The sequence below is a fragment of the Neofelis nebulosa genome, chromosome 9 (assembly GCF_028018385.1).
Source record: "Neofelis nebulosa isolate mNeoNeb1 chromosome 9, mNeoNeb1.pri, whole genome shotgun sequence".
In the NCBI taxonomy this organism is placed as follows: Eukaryota; Metazoa; Chordata; class Mammalia; order Carnivora; family Felidae; genus Neofelis; species Neofelis nebulosa.
The window spans coordinates 128,372,210-128,394,884 of record NC_080790.1 but is presented as its reverse complement, the minus strand read 5'-3'; the positions used below and the strand labels follow the sequence as shown (position 1 = coordinate 128,394,884).

The window sequence follows — 22,675 nt, the reverse complement described above, 5'->3', positions numbered from 1 at the left end:
CCAGGTGCCTACGTGACCAACCCCCAACAAAAACCCTGGGTGCCGAGTCTCTACTGAGCCTCCCTGTAGACGAGCCCTCACACCTGTCAGGTCCCCCGCTCCCTGCCGGCCGCACAGGCTCACGGTCCGCTTCCACACTTCCACGCAGTACCATCCAGACTCCTCACTGTGGCCCACGAGGCCCTGCATGGCCTGGACCCTTACCACTCCCGTAACAATGCCACGTCCTTTCTTGCTCAGGGCCATACGCTTACCATTTCTCCCCCCCCCTCCCCGGCACCCGTGCTCCCCCACCCCCAGCCTGGCCAGCTGCTTCTCATTCCTAAGACTGACCCATCAGAGATCCCTTCCCTGCGTGCCTTTCCTTCACGGCACTTACGACAATCTGAATGTATCTCATTTATTCATTTGTGTGTTATCTCTTGCTGTCTTCCTCCCCCCGCCCCCACTCCCCAGGATAGAAGCCTCAGGAGGACAGGGACCTTGTCTGTCCCGTTCAGTACTTTATCCCCAGCAGCCAGCCCGGTGCCTGGTATAGACAGTATTTAATAAATATCTATGAGAAAATGAGTGGGATCTACTGTAGACAGCCTGTGGTTGTTTACCTGGTTCCCGTTTCCAGGTGCCTGCTTAAGGCCAGAACACGTGTACCTTCTTCATTTACCATCCGCCTCTCTGGTCCCTGCGAGGTCGCTCTGTGCACCTGCACCAGGTGTGAGTCAGGGCGGTGAGTTGAAAACCAAAAGAACTCATACTAGTACATTTACAGTCAATTTAAGCAGAAAAGGACTTTACTAAAACACAGTGGGTAGCTGGGAAATTTCCCAGAAGGGCCAGAGAGTCAAACTGAAAGCCCACCTAGCTAAGAACTTGGTCTGAGACTCACCCCCACGGAGCTCTTCACCTGAAGATACCTCCAGTACGTCGGACGCAGACGCTATGGCTCCCGCTGCCCAAAGCACTGACGCGTCGTCTCCCCGCTCGCTGGCCATCCCCAGAATGCGTTTCGTGAGGTTCCTGTTTCTCGACGCGACGAGACTCCAATTCAAGGTTTACGTACGTACGTGGGCGCGACCGGAGTCACCTGCCGCCCTAGCTGCAAGGGAGTCTGGGAACCCGAGTCGCTAGAGTCCCGCTGAGCCGGCAGTTTGTAAGGTATAAAGTTCGCCAGACGCAGGAAAGGAGCTCCGAGTTTCTGGACAGCTAAACGAAGCACAAATGCTCACTCAACTCCCCAGGCGGGTGGCCACGGAAGAGCTATTTTCCCCTGTAAGCCGTTGGCTCTTGCCGTGCCAGAAGGCTGCAATAAATCATCCTCCAGTTATGGCTGTCCTCGGGGGTGACACACGGTGCTGTAACCGCTTCCCCGAAGGCCTCTGTCTCTTTAGCCACTCTCCTTTAGAGCAACGAAGAGACGGTTGAATTGTTGTCGAAGCACCTCGCATCATTCCTCATTCTGGCTCGGCACGAAGGCAACCTCAGGATCAACGTGGTCGTTCCCGAAGGTTTTTATATGCTAAACATCAGATGTAGACACAGCCTGGGAGATGACAGTCCACCCGGGATTTACACGTGTGAAACGGGCAGAGAGAGGGCTGCCCCGGGGTCCACCCTAAACACCGTATCCCTCCCTTCTCTCCATCCTCAACAAATATTTGTCGACTGTCTGCCATCCGCCCAGCAATGTGTTAGAAGCGGGACATACGCCGCTGAGAAAAACATAGGCATGGCCCCCCGCCGCCATGGATGGTCCATTTGGGCTAGAGATTGGGAGGGCAGATACTAACCGAACAGTCATTCATATAAATCTAATACGCAGACTGAGACAAGCATATGCTTTCAAAGTCAATAAAATCACGTTACTCACCTGCTCAGAATCCTCTGACTTCTTCCCCACGCCCAGAGTGAAGGTCTCACACTACCAGCCCCACGGGATGTGATCGTGGCTGCCTCTCTGACGGCCCCCTGACGTTCGTCCCTAGACTTACTGGGCCCAGCCACGCCGGCTCTTTCCTCTGTTTCTTCTACTTTATTCAGGCCACAGTTATTGGAAGTCTCTGCTACACACAATCAAATCATCCTCAACTGACACAGCACATCTGGGAGCTTTGGTCTTTATTTTTAGGGTAAGGTGAGGCCCTCGAAGCATTTAGACGGCAGGGTGAGTGGGTTTGGTGCATTTAGCGATCCCCCTGGCTGCATAGAGGACACGCAGTGGATACTGGGCGAGGCGGTGGGTGAACCCTTCTGCCCTCCCACGGGGTAGAGGACAGATTACGTCGAGATATGGCAAGACTTGGAGAGTCTTGGTCCCTGAGCAACCACAAGGTTTGAGATAGGTCACATTTCCGGACCTGAACGTCCTTGTCTGCTACCCCAAACAAACCTGCCGTGTCTTGTCAGAAATGAACAGAAGAGGCAGAATCCGCGGCAGACGTCTGTGATCGTGATGGTAGAGACACCCCGGGAGATGAGAACCCCTGATGCCCTCAGCCGACATTCCTCAGCGTCCCTCCCCCGTGAAGGTCCATGGTGATGAGTATCCGCTCGAGCAGGGGACAGATAAGGACAGACAAGAAAACAATGCGACTGTCAACACAGCCCACACCCCGTGTCCACACTCACGGCCAGCCGGTCCTTGCCACCTGCGATCTGACCACAAGCCCCAGACGCCTCCTGACAGTGTCCTCCTGACCTGGGAAGTGCTGGGAGCTGACACCCCAGATGCCTCTGCCAGTGATGGCTGGGACCCTGAGGGCTTGCTTGCAGCCCACCTGCCCTGTCCCGCTGCCCCACTGCCCTGCAGGGTCTCCCGCAATAAACCCCTTACCTTGCCTCAGCGTCTGGCACTGGGAGCCAGACCGAAGGTCGGTGGGAATCAAATGAGATGTGGACAGAACGGGGGCCGACAAACCTTTTCTGTAAAGGGCCAGAGGCTAAATGCTCTAGGCTCCGCGGGGCGCAGTCTCTGTCACAGCTATTCAACAATGCCCTGTAGCGAGAAAGCAGCCACAGAGGACACGTAAGCGAATCAGTGTGGCTATTTCAATAAAACTTTATTGACAAACACACACAGCGGGCTGGGTTTGCCCCCTAGCTGTGCATGGCGGACTGCCGGGATGGAGAATGGCCGGTGCTGGGCCAAGAGCTCCATCAAATTCACGGTCGGGGAAGCCTCACTAAGGAGACAACGTGCACACAGGAAGTCACTAATAAAGGTCCGGGGGGGGGGGGGGGGCGGCGATCCAAGCAGAGGGACCTGGAAGACCACAGGCCATGAGTGTGTGGAGCGGAGTACGTGGCTCAGTACCTAGCTGGAGGGGGAAGGGAGACAAGGCAAGTAATGGTAGAAATGGCAACGGATACTTAATGGCCCTGCCTTCCCAGGCAGGAAGTGGGATTATTGTCCCATTTTCCGGAGGAGGAAACCAAGGCACAAGGAGGTGAAGCAGCTGGCTCAAGGCCACCCAGCTAGGTTCCAGGGGGCCAGGATGCCTCTCGCCTGCGTCCAGAGAGGAGCCATCCCCGGGGAGAGGGAGTTTGGGCTACGTGCCCAACAGAGCCAGGGTAACAAGGAACGACATTCATCCAGCACCGACCCCGTGCCGGGCCTCCATCTAAGCTCCACGCAGACTAACTCATCTAATGCTCACATCGACGGACGTTATGAGGTGGGGGCTGATTGTCACCGTGTGACAGAGGAGGAAACTGAGGCACCGAGGGTTTAAGCAGTGTTCCCAAGGTTGTTTCTGGGAGTGGCTGAGCCAGGATCCAAGCCCAGTGTGACTTCAGAGATGCTGCTTCTGCACACACTATACACGTACACACACACACACACACACACACACACACACACACACGTGCTTGTGCACACAGACCCCAGAGAGTCAGCAGCAGACAACAGTAGATGGAAGAGTGTTGCCCCGAACGTGGAGCATGATGAGAAATATCTCAGAGGCTGTTTTCCACCAACTGGGAGTGTCTGAATGAAAGCCCAGCCCCACGGCCCACGGTCACGTACAAGAAGGGGCTGGGGGCACGGAATCCTGGTTGTCGTGATCATCGGCTCTCTTCCTCCAGACCTGGGCTTTTTGGATACAGTGTATGCGGTAAACACACTACAATGAAGTCCAAATTCCATCTCTCCCTAGCGGTGGGACAAGGAGCAAACACTTCGCCATCATCAGCCTCAGTTTCCCCTGAAACATGACTGATAACACTGCCCTCCCTAAGAATTATATATAACACCTGGGCATGCTTAGAGCGTGCCGGGTACACAGGAAGTGCTCGATGAATGTTGACTGATATACCTAAGCCCTGTGTGTAAGCAATTCCCTTCCTGACTCCCCAGCACCAGACAGCCCCCGAGAGCCTCAGTGAATGACAGCTGCCACCACGCGGTGTCATTGTTTCAAAGAGTCTCCGTACCGAGCGCCTGGTGAACTGTCACGTGCCGACCGGAGAGTCGTCCAGCCTTTGTCTCGCTGGGCTGGGCCGATATCCAATGTCACAGCGTTTTAGGTTCTTCTTTTCTCTGCCTGTGTCTTTTCTCTGCGGATCGACAAGAAAGATAACAGCTGCGCTCGGACTTTGTGTTTTAATCGTTTTAATAAGGCACAGGAAGTCGGGTGGCTTAGGGACTCGGCGTCAAAGGGAAGCTGTCACTGTGTGGCCAGAGCAGGTGGAAGGCGGAGAGTCAAGGGCGGGAAAGAGGAGGACACTCGGGGAAGGCAATGGGATAGCTTGAGAGGCTTCGACGGCCCAAGTTAAGTTCACCTCTCTCTCGCAAACACCTCAGCTGTGCCAGGCACACAAGACAAGTGCCAATAAATATTTGTGAATACACGAACGGAGGAAAGAATGAATGACCCGGCCACTATCTAATGAGCTGTGCTACTCTGGCCCTACCCGGTGAGTCAGGCACGGATCCACAACGCGTGCTCAGCGACCATCTACTGATGCCTTGGACACCTAACAGATCCCTCAGTCTCGCTCCCCTTTACGAGCCTGCCTGGCTACACAGAGCTCCGGGAGGACGGGATGTGCTGTGTGTTTCTCTGCGTTCTCCACCACGCCCTGCGCTTGGGCAACTCTCAAAAGATAACTCAGGGTCGGAATGCCCGGGGACATGAGAAGGGGAGTCGTCATTCAGAAAATTTCGCCACTTGCAGGCCACGCCCTACATTCTCTTGTCAGCAACAGCTCTTAGGGCCTCCATACCTTTGCATAGACTGTTCCCTCTGCCCAAATGCCTTTCCCTCCGTCCCCACTTCTCTGGGGGAGCTCCTACTCCTCCCTCTGCATCTGTCACTGCTTCTGTGAAGCCTTTCTCTGATTTCCCCCTGGTTGCTCCGTGACCGTCCTCAGCCCCAAAGTTGGCCCCACCATCTCTGGGACAGCACATGCCTCAAGCCCCTTCCGTGTTCTGCTGCAAGTCCTTGGTGATGAGTTCTGTCCCTTGCTCTTAAAAAGACTAGGGTTGGGGCGCCTGGGTGGCTCAGTCGGTTGGGCGTCCGACTTCGGCTCAGGTCGCGATCTCGCGGTCCGCGGGTTCGAGCCCCGCGTCGGGCTCTGTGCTGCCAGCTCAGAGCCTGGAGCCTGCTTCCAATTCTGTGTCTCCCTCTCTCTCTGACCCTCCCCCATTCATGCTCTGTCTCTCTCTGTCTCAAAAATAAATAAACGTTAAAAAAAAAATTAAAAAAAAAAAAAAAAGACTAGGGTTATGAAAATGAGCACTGAACCCAGAGATCAGAGAGTGGTCCCTTCCGTTCCACGTAGCCCAACGACCAGGAGACCCGGGAAATGGGAAACCCTCCCCGTCCACCGCCGTCCGGATGGAGGGGACCCCGGGTTTCACAAAGGAACCCGCAGAATCGCAGCACGACGGCCACGCTCCGCCCTGCCCGTGAGCTCCTGTCGTCAAGCCCTGGTGGGTTCGGCTTTGTCTGAAGGTTTAACAGGATTTCAGACTTGGGGGGTGGTCTCCTCGGATTTTCTCCTTCTTTTTCCTTTTGAGGCTTAAAACTACCCCCACAACACCAAAGAAACAACCGTGGCGGAGAAGATTAGAATTACACATGATGTAATTCCCTTTCACAGAAATGCCAAAGGGTACTGGGTCATCTCGAGTTGTGATTTTCCTCCTGCAAGAGCCAAAAAGCTGAGATCGTGGATTAAGTAAAATGGTTGTGAACGAAGCGTGGCTCTTGAGGACCGCAGCTGGAGGTAGAGGTTTCAAACCCTAAGGACCCACAGCGGAGGGTTTGTAAAGAGCAGAGGAGCATCCAATCAGATATTGTGCTACGCGGCCACAGGGTAGAGATAAGGGAATATCAGGTTTCTTTAGGTTTGTCATTTCTCGGCTCGTAGATGTGTGCGCACGCGTATGTTAACGCAGTGATTCAATGTGTGTAGTATTGTCTTACGGGGAGCCTGAAAGGTCGAGGGGCTCACTTCTGGTTACGCAAGGGTTGGGATTGTTTGAGAATAATTTTCCCAAAAAAAGGTAAAACTATGACTCTCAGACAAATATTCAATGAATGTGTCAGAGGTGTGAACGCGGTAATGAAGGAGCCAGAAAAGTCTTAAAACCAAGTCAAAGAAAAATCCAGGGGCACCTGGGTGGCTCGGTCGGTTGAGCCTCCGACTTCGGCTCAGGTCATGATCTCGCAGTTTGTGGGTTCGAGCCCCGCGTCGGGCTCTGTGCTGACAGCTCGGAGCCCGGAGCCTGCTTCGGATTCTGCGTCTCCGTCTCTCTCTGCCCCTCCCCCCACCAAAAAAAATTTTTTTAATAAATAAATAAATAAGAGAAATGCAAAGTGCACACCCATTTGTAGGCCATTAGGAAGGTTGAAATTAATTTCATTAATACATGCAAAAGAGACTTCCTCCATAATGGGGGGGAGGGGTGGGGGCGGCGGAGAAAATCAGTTAAAAACACCCCCTGGACATAACATGCATTTCTATGGACAGGAATGATTTGCGTTACTATCAGTTTGCTATAAATGAACTTTTATCCTTACAGGATTGTAAAAAAAAACCTAGTCTAAGACAAGCAAAGGGGAAGATCACCTGGGACGATGAGCTAGTGAAGACACCCGCCACATTGCAAAATCTTTCCCAATTTTACCCAACGGGCTACTGGCATTTAGCAGACAGGAGCCCAGGGACGCTACAACTCCCACCACAGCCTCCCCTGTGCCCCGCATGGCTTGTAAATGTCCTTCTGGATATTCCCCTAAGCACGGGCCCTGTTTGTGATCAACTGAGCCTCCAGCCTGGGAACACAAATGACTTTGTCGCGCCTGTTCATGTGCATTGACTAGGTGTTACTCCAGTGTCTGCCCCACGTGTGTTCTTTCATTTTGAATATGTCTTGTACAGGCTGGCTTCTCATTGACTTGCTACTTTTACTTATGTTTAATTTTTTAATGCTAATTTTTGAGACAGAGAGAGAGAGACAGCGTGCGAGAGGGGGAGGGGCAGAGAGAGAGGGAGACACAGAATCTGAAGCAGGTTCCAGGCTCTCCAGCAGAGAGCCCGATGCGTGGCTCGAACTCACGGACTGAGAGATCGTGACCTGAGCCGAAGGCAGCCGCTTAACCGACTGAGCCACCAGGCGCCCCTGTTTTGCGGCTTTTAAATACACTTATTCATCAACAGCAGAAGCAAACATCTCACTGATTCTTTATAGCTGCTCCCAAGTGCGTTTTTATTATCCTCAAATTTTGTATAGTTCTACCGTTTTGTTATTTTTATTATAAGCAATATCCTATAAGTTAATTTCCTTTTATTTCTCCTCGATACGGTGACTAGGGCAATATTCTAATTTTTTAAATTATGTGTATAAGTAGGTCATATTACTCATGAATTTCATTTCCGGGGTGTGAGGCAGCATTACACAATATTTGCCATAAAGGCAGGTGTTGAGTTAGTCATGAGGGTTGAGAACCACTGTTTCCATGGAACGCTGCCGTCAGATTTTTCTCTTTCTCCAATAACAGCCTTCCAATTCTCTTTGGGGAACAAAGTTTTCACTACTGGATACAGACTGGAGGATCTGCCAATCAGGGCGCCCGGTTCCCTTGAGGGGTGACCGCTGACCCAAGCCTGGACGATCTAGTCTCTCTGTCAGAAGCCGTGTCTTAAAGCCATGTCTGAAGCAAGGTGATCAAAACGTGAAAAATACTGGATTCATGTCTATTCTGGCAGCCAGAGTCGTTTCCTGTGTCTTACAAAGAGTTCTGACCCCAAAACAAAACAAAGTAAGCCGACAACAAACAAAAAAAGCCAATAAAAGATTCCCCAAGTCTTCCTGGAAGGTTTACCTAAAACATTAATAACATAGCACTTGAAAACCAAATGGAAAAAATTAGTTCGAGACAAAGGAACCTTTCATCCGTCCTTCCCACAAGAAGCATCTCCTGGATTCCTCACCTGTGGCAGGTGTATGGCACCTTGTGGCGGGGATCCCATCCCCCAGCGCGTGCGAACACAGTCGGGGTGGGTGGGACCCGGACGACGGGCAGGCTAAGGACTGCAGACGAGCCTTAGAACCTGTACGGAAAGAGCTGTCTACGTACAACTTTTGTAAAACAAATCCATTCCTACGCGTGGCAAACCCCTAATTTTTTTCTTTTTTGTCTCTTTTTTTTTTTTAAGTTCTAGATTCACTGGAGCTTTCCAGGTTTCTGGTTCAGCAAAGGTTGTTTTCAGTTGCATTTCTGTAATTATAATTTTTTTTAACGTTTATTTATTTTTGAGACAGAGAGAGACAGGGAGACACAGAATCCGAAACAGGCTCCAGGCTGTCAGCACAGAGCCCGACGTGGGGCTCGAACTCACGGACCGCGAGCTCATGACCTGAGCCGAAGTCGGACGCTCAACTGACTGAGCCACCCAGGCGCCCCTCAGTTGCACTTTTGAATCCCAGTGCCAATCAGCTTGAGCAACTATCTTCTCAGAGAATCCTTCATTTATGTAAGATGGCACACTTTCCTCTACTTACCTTTTCTAGTTCATTGACGGGCTCCTGGCTGGGGCTCTTTCAAGGCTGGTGGCGGGGCCTCCCTCAGGGGTACGCGTGACCTGTGAGTGTAGGGGCTTCACCCTCAAGGCCATTCTCATCTGAGGCGCCCTCAGCTTGTCCCTCCCTGTGAATAAGCCACCTCTGCTGAGACCCTCTCAGGCCAGTGCCACCAAGTCCTGGTCACCCGAGTCGTGCAGTTCTATCTGACCTCTATTTCCTCCAAATATCCAAGCTGAACTTGAGTGAGTGGGGCTTCCGGTTACTGAACGAAACTGTTACCTGAGAGTCATGGGGCAGAGAGAAGAAACGGACCCTTTGGGTTTTGTTAAACTAAATAATACGTGATTTTTTAAGTTACCACGAGGACAGAAAGGCTGAGAATGTAGCATCTGTCTTTGGTCTCTTGCTCCCGACCTCTGGTCCACCTCCGGGATCAACCTTTTTTCGGTGGCTTCTGAACTTAGATACTTCCGAAAGCGACGCCTCTGATTCACAATGCCTATGTTGTGACCTGCCTTAAGGGTGGCTCCCTTTTCACTGCTGAGTGGTATTCCACTGAGAATACTAGTCGTTTGCCTATCGACGGACGCTCGAGTTGGCGAGAGCCGCTCTGAGCATCCCTGCTCCTCCTCTTTCCGGATGTGTTTTCATGTCTCTTGGTGTACAAACCTAGGGGTAGAATTACTGAGTCAGAGAACAGATGTACGTTTTAACTTTCTAAAACGGCCAAAGAGTCTCTGACGGTTCGCCTCCCTCCCTCTCTGTTTGTAACTATTTTTTCCCCTTCCCCTCCCCCGGGGTCTTCTGTTAAGTTTCTCAGGATCCACTTACGAGTGAAAACATATATCTGTCCTTCTCTGAATGATTTCACTCAGCATAATATCTTCCGGCTCCATAAGAGACCCTTAAATACAGAGAACAAACTGAGGGTGGATGGGGGGGTGGGGGAGAGGGGAAAATGGGTGATGGGCCCGGAGGAGGGCGTTCGTTGGGATGAGCACTGGGCGTTGTGTGTAAGCGATGAATCGCGGGAACCCACCCCCAAAACCAAGATCACACCTTACACACTGTATGTTAGCCAATTTGACAATAAATTGTATTTTAAAAGCTGGCCAAAGAGTTTTTCCAAGTGACCGTACCATTTAACACTCCCGCCATCGATGTATGGGAAGTACGTTTGCTCCACATCTACCTCTGACGGCGTGGGACATTGGTTGCCTACAGGCCGCTGTGACATATGAGGACTCAGCCCTCGATTTCCCCAGCAGGGTACTTGTTACTTCCACCCGCAGAAGAGGAAGGATGGGGTCCCAAGGGAAGCTGCATGGACTCGAAGCTCAGCTCCGTCACTGGCTGTGGGAACTTGGATGAGTTATCGCTTTTCTGCGTCTCTATTTCCACATCTGTGAAATTACTTTCGAGGATCAGACACCAGCCCCTAGGGAAGAAGGGGTATGTGAAAATGGCCTCCCTGGTTCGTCCTAATATTTGGCCTTTGATCTTCTTTCTGACACGGAGCTCCTAAATCCCTTGGAATTTCCTGGGCAATAGGAGTGTCTTCTGTTCTAATGAAGCGACTCTCGGTGGCCTCCTGGATGGCAGCTGGTCACCAGAAAGACCAAGCCAAGATTAGCAGTCTGGAACTTTCAGCGTAAGCTGATAACGGATCATGCCTATGTGATAAAGCCTCCATAAAAATCCCTAAACTATGGGGTTCAGAGAGCATCTGGGCTGGTGAACACATCCACAGGCGGGGGGATGGGGTACCCCAACACCACAAGGACAGAAGTGCCACACTCAGGACCTTTCCAGACCCTTCCTTATGTGTCTCTTCCTCTCACTGTTCACCTGTATCCTTTCCTATATCCTTTGTAATAAACTGGTAAACAAAAGGAAGTATTTCCCCGAGTTCTGTCCATTCTAGCAAATTATCAAATCCAACAAAGTGTGGCCACGGGAACCCCAAATTACAGCCTGTCGGCCAGAAGTCCAGGTGACATCCTAGGACTTGTGATTAGCGTCTGAAATGGGGGTGGCCTTGTGGGACTGAGCCCTTGGCCTGTGCGGTCTGACGCTAACTCAGAGCGGACAGTGTCGGAACTGAACTGAATTGCAGTACACCCAGCTGTGCTGCAGAATTGGGGGGTGTGGGAAGAAGTGTTCGATGCGAGCGGTAAGGAGAAGAAAACAGAGTTTTCCTTCGGTGAGGCTGGCGGATGAGGCTGGTTTTCCTAGGCAGCCGGTGGGTATCACTGACTGCCCACTGCATCCATGACCAACCCTCCCCGGGAAGGGTCCTTGGCTTCTCGTGAAGCCCCTGTCCCCCTCACATTCCACGGGCCTGTGAGGGGCTGACTCCAGCCATTTTCCTGGGCAGTGATTTGGTCAAGAACACACATGTGATGCAGTTGGGGCCAAGGAGATTCCGGAAAGGGTTTGCTGGAGTTTTCTAGAAAACTTCCTGCTTGCTCCTTTAAGAAAGCTTCCAAAGCTTTCCTCGGCCTGATTGTTTCTTCTGAACCCAAGTGACCCTCAGTCCCCAGGAGGGTCTCCTCCCTCGGGCAGAAAGAAGTCCACTCAGAAGACAACGCCAAGATGGAAAGAATCCGGTCCTTGGAGACCTCTTTGGATTGCTGACTCACCTGTTGACCGATGGGAACCCACATGCTCTGTAACTTAATAAGCCAATATCAGTATGAGTTCCTGTTACAGTGTCAGGGGGAGAGCGGTGAGCCCGTTCTTACACGATCTCAAATTTTCCATAAGACTGTTCAAAGTTCAAACCATGTCTGGGAGATGTCAAACACCTGCCAACAGCAAGGAGGCCATAAAAGGGTGAATACCGCGTTTGAAAGGGAAGCGATTTGCTAACGATCGATACCGATATCGGGTTGCGTTTAGAAAATATAATGTTCCCCAAAGTGAATCAATACAACAGTCCCAGGTGCTTCCAAAGATGCTAAAACAGCTAAGACTTTCTCCTGAGGCCATTGTTTTCTCCGGCTCTTGGGGTAACTGTATTCTGGGACCTGTTAGCTGAGTTTAAGAAAAAATCCCTTTATCTGGCACGAAGCTCGGATCTGCCCCTCTAACCGCGACAAAGGTGGAAAGCGGGACAAGGAATAATTCCACTTGCGGGCCGTTGTCCTGTATAACCACCTGGATGAAACCCAGAAACACGGCAAGAGAATCAGGAAGTACAACCTCCTCCCATCCACTGTTTCCCCAAGTTTCTCTTCTCTAGTAAATTTCCCCAAACCAGCTCTCCAGACCGCGGTGTCCTGGGGACGCCATCACCCGTCGTTTCAGACCCAGAACTCAGACTCAGAATTCCTCGCTGCCCTTGGAGATATTTTAAGGTTTCACGTTTTTAACCATATTCCTATTTTATATACATTTTCCCAGCATCTCCCACAAGCATAATCCATATGGATGGAGTTTTTCTCACAAGAGAAAAATAGGATTTTGGTGAGAACGTCGTCTCGCGACGCTTCCTTCCGGGGCGCTCCACCCAAGGGCTAGACTCACTCCCACGGAAGGGGAGTCTGTGTTCAATATGAATGCAAAACGCTCCAGACACTCAGGATTCTCTGTGCTTTGCATGAATAGAGACAGCAGCTTGCCAGTGGGCAGGACTTGGCGGGGAGGCCCCTGTCGCAAATCCACAGCCCGAAGTGCCTGTGAAATCTGCCTCGGTCGTTAATTTCACACCCCGGGGACAGAGCTGTGAACAGCTCAGAGCACAGAATTCTCGTTTTCCTAACAGTTTCCGTAACCCTCAGACACCCTTCTATGGCATTTTCTCCACCTTTTAAAAAATTAAAATGTTCACTCCCGTTAAGGTTAAATCTCAGGTTTGTTTTGGCTAAATCATCTCATTACTGCCTTGACTTTGCAAACAGCAGTGACTTTATTTTGTCTTCAGATCTTCTGCGAAGCTTTCTCTGGCTGGGTTGCATTTTTTTCAAAAGCGAAATGAATCGTTCGCATATTCCGCATTCATTATTCGCTCTCCTGCAGCTTTCTAAATGACGTAGGTACTTGGATGCTTCTGGGATGGGCACAGAATACACTGGAAATGCGCTGTTAAAATATGCTTTTCATCTCCCTTCAGATCAGAAGATGAGTTTTCTTCTCTGGGTTTCTGCAGACCTGAGAAACACTCCTCATGGCACAGGAGGCGGATCCTTCGGGACCCAGGCAAGTGAAGATGACTGTAAGAATTCAGGGAGCTGAATTTATAAACCCAAAAAGGTTTGCAACTGAGACTAGGGTTTAATTGTTTGGGTCGTTCCTGTTGACCAACTCGGTTGGGCATTTCAGTCAGTGAACGACTCAAAAATAGTATCTGCTCGGATCATAAAATATAGTGAAATTCTGGTTCAGCTGTCTCAGAAAAAAAAAATCATGATTTGTTTCTGATATAAATTGGCTGGTTAGGTTTTTTATTTATTTAGTAAGCCATGGTTCTCATCATAATACTTAAAAGCAGAATTGGTTTTACAATTAATCAGGAAATTAGAGGCATACAACTCAAATTATAACTCCCAATAAGGGCACCTGGGTGGCTCAGTCAGTTAAGCGTCCGACTTCGGCTCAGGTCATGATCTCACGGTCCGTGAGTTCGAGCCCCGCGTCGGGCTCTGTGTGGACAGCTCAGAGCCTGGAGCCTGTTTCAGAGTCTGTGTCTCCCTCTCTCTCTGCCCCTCCCCCGCTCGCACTCTGTCCCTCAAACATGAATAAACATTTAAAAAAAATTTTTTTTAATTTTAACTCCCAATAAAACAACAGATCCTGTCTTTATTTTAAAATTTGATATTTTGTTCGTTGCGGACTTTTTTTGCATTCGTTCTGGTTTTTAAAATACTGCATTCAAATCATATTTATCTTTTTTTACGGAGATTTGGGGGCACCCCCAAAATCCTTGTGCCCAAGGCCAGTCCGTGCCTGACCCGCCTCAACTTAGCCCCAGTCCCGAATTTACTTCCAGATCAAGGAAGTGGTGATCCCCTGGGGCCCCAGACAAGGACAGGAGCCCAGGGGAGCCTCCAACATTTCCCTCATCACAGATGGTGTGAATTGGGGGTCTTCCCTAGAGGAAAGGAAGACTTAAGGGCTGAAGCAGGTCCCAGCTCTCTGTCATCTTCCAAGACACCAGAAATGCATTCCTGCCTCAAAGTCCCGGCTCCCGACCTCCCCCGGGACCTGCCCTCCTTTCCCTTCTCGGTGTTCGGTTCTCTTGACCTGAGATGCAGCCAGCATCACGCCTCTGACATCATTTCAAGTGACAACAACTGAGTGCTAGAACATTCCTTGGGCAAGTGTTTCCTAGACGAAACCTCCACGTGCCAGGATCCCCCCCCCCCCGCCATCACCGTTGTGTACACACTGGGGACCCCACGGGGCCGGGGAGGTGAGGATTTCCAGGCGAGAGTGACAGATTCAGCTGCGACCAGGACAGTCCTCCCCAGCCCTGCTCTGAGACTGGTACAGACGTCAGCTTTGTAAGTGTCTGCTGTAGCTCCACGAATTAACAACCCAAACTCTTGGATGCTTGGCCTCCAAAACGCCAGATGTTTGGAAATTTGGAAACACTTGCGTCACTGATTTTTTTCTTTTCTCCCCCACGTCTTTTTCTTTCTTTCTTTCTTTTTTCTTGCAAGTGATTGAAGCCTGTATGTGTTCGGGACTGGTTGCGATTGGGACAAAATGTTGTTTTTAATCGCCCGATAGACATTATCCTGTTTTTGTAACAACTGCAGGGAGCAAACGCACCGGGCACCCTGGGGGTGTTGCGTGCACAAAAAAAGGACATTTATTGACCTACATAACTTATGGACAGTCTCAGGTAGTGATTCTTAACGGAGGTAATTTTACGCACACACAGCCCCAAGGCTATTTGGCAATGTCCGGACACATTTGGCGTTGTCACGGGGGGGGGGGGGGGGGGGGGGGAGGGGGCAGGGGGAGGGTGTGCGGCATGCTATCTGGTGGATAGAAGCCAAGGATGTTGTTAAATGTCCTACAAGGTACAGGACAGCCCCCCCGCAGCAAAGAAAGATCTATTCCAGAACTGACAATGGTAGCAAGGTTGAGAAAACCTGCTCCAGGGGTAACGGCTTCAGGCATGGCTGGATCCAAGAGTCCTCATAATGTCTACGAGATTCCATTTCTCTCCAGTTCTTGGCTGCTTTCCTCCACATTGACCTCACCCACAAACGGGATGTCTCTGCTCTGTGGCCTGGCTCACGGCCTCATGGCCTCACAGAAACAAGTCCTGAGAAAAGGGAGATATTCTTTCCAGGAAATCCAACCAAATCTGGCATTGAATTCCATTTGCCACCCAGGAACCACCTTGACCGAAGAGGGTGTGGGTGGGAGTGGAGAGGGAGAACATTCTTATTGCCAAGCCCCTGGGTTCTGAGGCCAAATCTAGAACTGGAGGCTTGTGGATCGAAGAGGGGAGGGATCACTTGCTCCAAATAAAATCAGAGCACAGCTGCCAGAAAGGAGGAGGATGCTGGGTGGACAAAAGTAACAGATGCCCGCACCACATGCTCATGAATGAAAGGGGTGGGAGAACGGGTTTGTAGTGTTAACCATACGCTACGGAGAAAGGAGAGGTTGAACTATGAGACGAAATGCAGAAATGAGTCATCGTGCTTACCAGAAAGTATGTACGACCAAGGATTTGCAGGCATTTTCTTCCTTCCTTCCTTCCTTCCTTCCTTCCTTCCTTCCTTCCTCCCTTCCTTTCTTCCTTCCTTTCCTTTCCTTCTTTCTTTCTTTGATCTGGAAAAGAATTATAAATATGTGTGACATGTAAATACCTTCCGCACATTTCAATGAGGACAAATGAACTTGTGCCTGGGAAGATAGTTTTGCACGGTCTAACCCTTTACACAAACAAAAGGGAATGTGGAAATACCGCCCCAAATGCCGGAACTGTAAAACAGGATTTCCCTCCGGGTCCCATTTCTGTAGACAGTTCGAGTTTTATTTACCTGTTTTTAAAGATGAAAGTATCGTGTCTAATTCCTTAACAAAGAGAAAGCAGGTGTATCTTGGGGTCACGGTGATCAGCAGCTCCTTTCGATTCCAAGCTCTCCGTGTCGCCTCCATCTGCCTGGGGCTGGGCTGATACGTTTTAATGCACCTGCTACAGCCTTTGATAAACAGAACGAGTCTGCAGCCAGCAGAGCCGACCTGATTCAGCCAATGGCGATGTAAAGGGGAAGGTTCCTGGTCTTCCTGAAGTGAACGGGTGGGAAGGTCCTCCTCGTCTCTGGAATCTAGGGCTGGACACAAAGCCCACTTTCACTGCAGTAATAACTCACAATGACAACACCATTCCCTTCTCCTTCTGGCCCACTCGATGCTTTGCGAGGTCTTTCCATGTCCCCATCTCCAACCACTCTTATGCCTTATGACTCACACACGCTGGCCTCGTTTCTAGTCCTCCAGTTCTCAAGACCTGTTTCCTCCCCTCGGTCTCTGCACCTGCTGTTCCCTCTGCCTGGCACACTGTTCCCTCAGACCTCCCATGCCAGCCCGTCTCACCCTTTAGGACTCAGTCCACACGCCACCTCCTCAGAAAGCTCCCCCCAGACCACCTGAAATGAACCAGTGGCCCCCCACCCCCCATCATTCTTTATCCCATCCCCCATGTTGTTTCCAGTCTGCATTTCTCACAGTCTGAAATTTTCTGTATATTTATTTGTGTCGCTGTATATTGTCTATCCTCATAAACTGGAACCTCATGAGAACAGAGGGATCACATCTGTCTTGTTCACTGCTGGGTCCTGGAAACCAGACGGGATATGAGCAAAGGTACACGATCAACACTTGTTAAATGAATGAACAGACCCACAAGTGGACGACTGCATTGACGGGGTTCACAAGGGGCTGTGTTGCTTTGCATCTGGTTTGTTCCATTTTTCTTGTACAATCGGGGTCTCCCCGGGCAGTGATGGTGCCTAGGCTCTGTGAAGAACCTGGGCACGCCCGTGTTGGACGAAAAAATACATAAACGCCTCTTCTCTACCCATCATTCTATACCTTCAAGGATAAAACAGTCTACCTCACACAGGCCCAGGAATTTTGAAATACATTTTTTTAAACAAACTATGTAGACTGAGACCCTGGGAAAAATCCGTGTGTGTGTGTGTGTGTGTGCGCCTAGACCCCACACAGTCTAGGTGGGGCCCTGCAGTCAATCCTGGGAGGTCTGGAGCTAACATGGCCCTTCACACACGCACTAAATTGAGCCACGGGGGATGAACCTTTATACTCCCGGATTTACCAGTCTTTGGAAATGGATGGCTCCCATGGAAAGAAAGTGGCCTTGGGCAAAGCAGCTCCCTTTGGCCAACAGCGTTCCCTGGGGAGGGACTCGGCCCTGATCTCTCAGCAGCAGCCGGCCCGGGATTATCTGGTTTGGAAGGAGACTCTGGGGGCACATCGCAGCCTCTCCCCAGCCTCCCTCATCTGGGCTCTTGCCAAAGTTCCCCAGCAGGCCTCATTCTTCCACTCTCGCCCAACAGACTGTTCTCCACCTGGCAGCCAGAGAAAGCTTGTGAAAACCCGAATCAGATCCTGTCTGTCCTCTGCTCAGAAGCCCGCTGGCTCCCACCTACTGAGACTAAAACCCCAGGCCCTTGCCACAGCCCTGAGGGCCTGTCCCCATGGCCTCTGTGACCTCATGCCCCACCGTTGCCCCCTCCCCCACTCAGCCGAGCTAGGCTGACCTCCCGGCGTTTGCCGGATGATGCCAGCCACACGCCGGCCACAGGCTCTGTGCTGACTGTTCTTTCTCTGAAGGCTCTGTCCTGAGGTCACCATGGGCCACCACTCGGGTTCCTCCACGTCTGCCAGACATTGTCTTCTCAGCCAGGCCTTCCCCCACCACCTATTTAAAATTGCCAACCACCCTCTGCAATCAGCTGAACAGCACACCCCTCCCTACATACGCCCAGGTCCTAGTCCCCAGAACCTGTGAATTTTCACCTTACAGAGCAAAACGGACTTTGAAGGTATGATTCAGTGAAGGCTCTCGAGGTGGGCAAATTATGGGGATTATCTGGGTGGGCCCGGTGTAACCACAAAAGTCTTTAGACAGTCCTTACCAGGGGGGAAAGAGGAGGCTTAGAGTCCAAGGAAGTGTCACGACAGAAGCAGGGATGGGGCAGAAGTCCCCTGAAGATGGAGAGGACACCACAAGCCGGCGAACGCAGGAACGCGAGGGGTACTCAGAGCCAGAGGCTAAGGGAACGGACTCTCCCCTCCAGTCCCCAGAAGGGCCCAGCCTTGCTGACACCTTGACTTTAGCCCCCGTGAAACTGACTGTGGACTCTGGCCTCCAGAACCGTTACGAGAAGAAAATCCGTGTTGTCTTAATCCCCCAAGGTTGTGATCGTCTGTGACAGTAGCCCTAGGACAGGAACACCCCCCTCCCACACGCCTGGAGCTCCCCATCGCGTGCTGCCGTCTCTTGCTTTTACCGATTTGTCTCTCCCCACCACTTGAACGTGTGTGCCTTCTAGAATCACGGCTCCGGGACCGCTGACGTTCCGTCCATCCCCGTGGCGCGCGAGGCGGCTGAGCACCAAGATTCTAAATTCAGTCCGGGCAAGTTCAAGTCCCAGGAGGGCGCCCTTGGGCAAGTCACTTTACATCCCAGTGACTCCGTTTCATTATCTAGACTGGAGACAGGGACAGCAGCCTCTCTCATGGAATATGATAGAATGAAAGGAGTTTGGTACATGAACGGCTTTCGACGGTACTGGTGCATAGCCTGCACTGAGGACACTTTGATTATTATTACTCCTCATTCACCAAATGGCCGCTGAACCCTGTTTGAGGTCCGCAGGCCAAAACTGAACGAGGCAGACGCTGTCCCTATCCTCCCAGGGTTGACATTTGATTCGGGTAACGGACAGACATGATAATTAAAGGTGATTATCTGTACCATTAAGAGGATAAACTAGGGCGGGCGTGACGCCCAGGGAAGAGGCGATGGAGACCTCTGTAGACGAGGTAATCCTGGAAGGCCTCATGGAGGAGGTGTCTCCGGCTGAGTGACGGATTTCAACGTGCACGTGACGGGAGCCACAGGCAAGGGATGTGAGGAGCGCAGAAACGTGGTCTGATTTATTCTCTTCCAGGATCCCTCTGGCTGCCGTGTGGGGCCGGAACAGAGGTTGAGAAACGGGTGCGGCGGCAAAGCGAGGGTGACTGGTGCCCGAGCGAAGCAGGGAGACGAAGGAAAGAGATCCACGCAAGGTGACCTCTGGAGGCACATCCAGGGAGGCAGCCGTGCTGATGGGCTGGGGTGGGGCGAGAGACCGAACCGAGGGGGACCCAGGGCGTTTGCCCGAGCCACTGGGCCCCTGATGCTTGGCGGATCACAGACGTCTGGTGGGGAGTGGATGGACCCACCCTCACAGGGGCGGCAGAGGGAGTTTTAGTCCCCCATTCCCAGGGAAACGCTCCCAGAAAGCCTGTGCCCCACGTGTGTGTGCAGGGAGGGGGAAGGGTTCCTTGTGGGGCAGGGATTAGAAGGGCGCGCAGGGGTGTGACTGCAGAGGATTTACCCAGAAGGACTGTGGCTCCCTCTCCTCACTGTAGTAGAGCCTGCAGGGCATTCCATCGCCTGGGGACCCGGGGAGCCCGGACCCATCGAGACTCACCACTCCTGCAGCCTAACCTGGCCGTCCAGGGCCAGGCGCTTCTCTTAAACGTGCCTACCACTTGTCCCAGGGACGACCTCCCCCAGCTTAACGCTTACTGACTGATATTTGGAGAGAAGGAAAGCCTGCAGGGGAAGAAACAGACTCCCATCATCCTTCCTATTTCCAGTCTCAGTCCGGTCTTGGCAAAGTACATCAACAGGGGACATTATTGGCGTTTTGTGCAAGGCGATCCATTGCAAGGGACTGTCCCAGGCATTGAAGGACATTTATCTTTACCCCGATCATTGTCACTGAAACCACCCCACTCATTTCCAGGCACTGGGTTTGCCTGCAGACCTAACTCTTCAAATGCCTTTAGAACCTCAGTGGGGGGAGTACCCTTCCCTTGCACCATTGCCTGGGCAAAGCTCTTTACAAGTGTGCCAGGTTGGTTACTTCTGAGCTCTGGGGCCTGCAGACATTCCATTACCAACCAGCCACATCTCCAGAGAAAGTGGAGGCTACTCGGGGACCATCCAGCCCTGCAAAAATAGACAGTCATGACAAAATATAAGCAAACAGAAAAAAGGGGTCTCTGCATTGTGCCATCCAGGTGGTGGGCATTTACAGATTCCACACGGCAAGGGCAGTGCCCCTTGTCAGAGTCCGAGGAAGAATGAAGACACCATCCCACGGGGCCAGGAGCTCACAGTGGGTCCAGGAGATAAACAGAATTACTACTCACTGTGGCAAAAGCAAGGAGAGAGGACGTCTTTCTGCAAGATGAGTTTTTAAACACAGGTAGGGAGTAGCCCATTTGTGGGTTCGATTTGAAGGGTATTTTTATGTTGGAATAGAAATGGATGGGATGGGATGGGATGGGATGGGATGGGATGGGATGGGATGGAATACAGTGGAATGGAATGGAAAACAACAGCATAGGATAGGATAGGATAGGATAGGATAGAAAACACCAGAGTATATCCCAGTTGCTAAAAGTATTGTGTTTCCATTTACATAAAGGGGTATATTGTCTACTGATGTAAAATGTATTTCTAACTTTGGGTCATGTTCCAAAAAGCTTGAGGTGCACGGTGTATACAATATGGGATCCCGAATGGGATTGTAGAACAGAAAAACGAGTGAAATCTGAATAAAGTGCAGTTTAGCGAACAGTAATGTGCCACTGTGGACCACGGAGGAAACTATCTTTGCAATATGGGCTAGAAACACACATCAGAACCTGTCAAGCACTGGAAACTTGACATCAGATTTTTGGAACAATTTACAGGTATAGAGCAATTGCACTCTGCGATGGGTCCTGGTGTCCATCAATTTAGGTAATTCCCAAACAACCCTGGACACCATTCTTCTCCTTGCAGAGATGAGGAAAATGGAGACTCAGCAAGGCCAAGAGCCTCTCCGGAGGTCAGCCTGCTGAGAGGCCAGAGCTCCAGGCCTGGGTCCCGCAGGCATCCCCCCCAAGACCCCGACCCAGAGGATCCTGCGGCACCTGCCACCCCGGGATGGGGCTCCCCCCACGTCCCGCCGTCTCCAGGCACCTCTGCAATGAAAGCAACAGGCAGGATGAGCAAACTCAGTTCGGATTTAGAAAGAGACTCCCCCACCAAGACTCCTTGGGCACAAACTCGCCTCGCTCCCCTCTTGCCAGAAAATCATGCTGCTGAAACTGCCCACGCTTCTCTCTAGCGTAACTGACTGTCACTTCCTCAGGGCGCCACCTGGTTCAAGCTCAGGATGCGGAAGGGAAGCAAATCTTCTAGGTGATTATTCCACCACCGCCCATGCCCACCCCCCTTCGGAGTAAAAGAGCCAACAAGAAAGGAGGAGGAGGAGGAGGAGGAAGGAGAAGAAGGAGAAGGAGAAGGAGGAGACGAAGAAGAGAGAAATGTCAGGATTTCTTCCAGAAAAGCCAAATGAAACAGGGTGGATGGAAACCCCGTCCCGGCTGAGGATGGGTAAGCATTAGCCACCCCCCCCCCCGTTTATGTTCTGTCCCCCCACATACAGGTGTGTACGTGGGAGGGGGTCCTTTCCACCCTGGCCCCTCCTCCCAGTGTCCCACGGTCTGTTGGTTTAGGGCGCCCACATGGCGTGGGTTCTGGAGGCTGAGCTGGGACAGGACAGACGACTTCTCTGTTGTCGCAAGGTCAACGACCTGTGTCACGTGCATCCGTGGCATGAGCTCGTGTGGCAGTGCAGCCTGGTGGTCAGGGCCACAGCTCCGGCAGCCCCCGCCTGCCTTCATTTCCTCTGTCGAGAGAGCAGGGTGGACGGGGCGATGTTGGGGAATCCTTCCGGCGCGTGGCGTTCGTACAACAGGCACCCCTGAGCACCCGCCCTGTGCCGGTCCCAGTTCCAGGCTCCGGGGTGCAGCCCCGACCCCAGTCCTACCCCCACAGACCCGGTACCCTGGGGGAGACACCCAGTGAGCAAGAAATCAAAGCAACACCCGGAGCATGAAGCATGCTGGGAAGACAGGCTGAAGCGCCAAGGGACGGGCAGGTGGGCTTGGATGGGGACTCGGAATGAGGAAGGGACGTCCGACCTCAGCCCGAAGAGGAAGAAGGAGCACATCGCAGGAGGGGCCAGGAAGGGCACTCTGGGCACAGAGGGCATCGGAGTGGAATCTGAGTTACAGCCAACCCCGCCCTTCCCAGCTGGCCCCATGGGACCCACGGAGAAATGTCCTTCCTCCTGCCCCCACAAAAGTTCCTGAAATTGCATCCTGGAAGTATTAGAGGCCTTGTAATGAATGTTTAAGAACATAGACTCTGGTGCCAGGGTACCTAGGTTCAAATCCCAGGTCTACCACTTACCGGCTGGGCTACCTTGGGCTGGTTAATCAACCTCTCTGTCCCTATTTCCTCCTCTATGGAATGGAGATAATAAGCATCCATTTCATAGGGCTGCTATGAGATGAATGAGTTACTGTAGTGAGCACAGTGTCTGACCT

The 22,675-nt window shown here is 51.7% G+C and overlaps 1 long non-coding RNA gene across 2 annotated transcripts; it reads right to left on the bottom strand.

Annotated features, from left to right (window-relative positions):
• Positions 1-10,100: 10,100 nt before the first annotated feature.
• On the bottom strand, positions 10,101-19,005 carry LOC131485887 (uncharacterized). 2 transcript variants are annotated; one of them, XR_009249057.1, is made up of 4 exons: positions 17,331-19,005; positions 16,033-16,326; positions 15,696-15,820; positions 10,101-11,835 (listed from the first exon to the last, which is right to left on the bottom strand). It is a non-coding gene; the product is annotated as an uncharacterized LOC131485887 (long non-coding RNA). The 2 variants fall into 2 exon arrangements; XR_009249056.1 differs by lacking the exon at positions 17,331-19,005 and having other exon boundaries at positions 16,033-16,627.
• Positions 19,006-22,675: the final 3,670 nt, after the last annotated feature.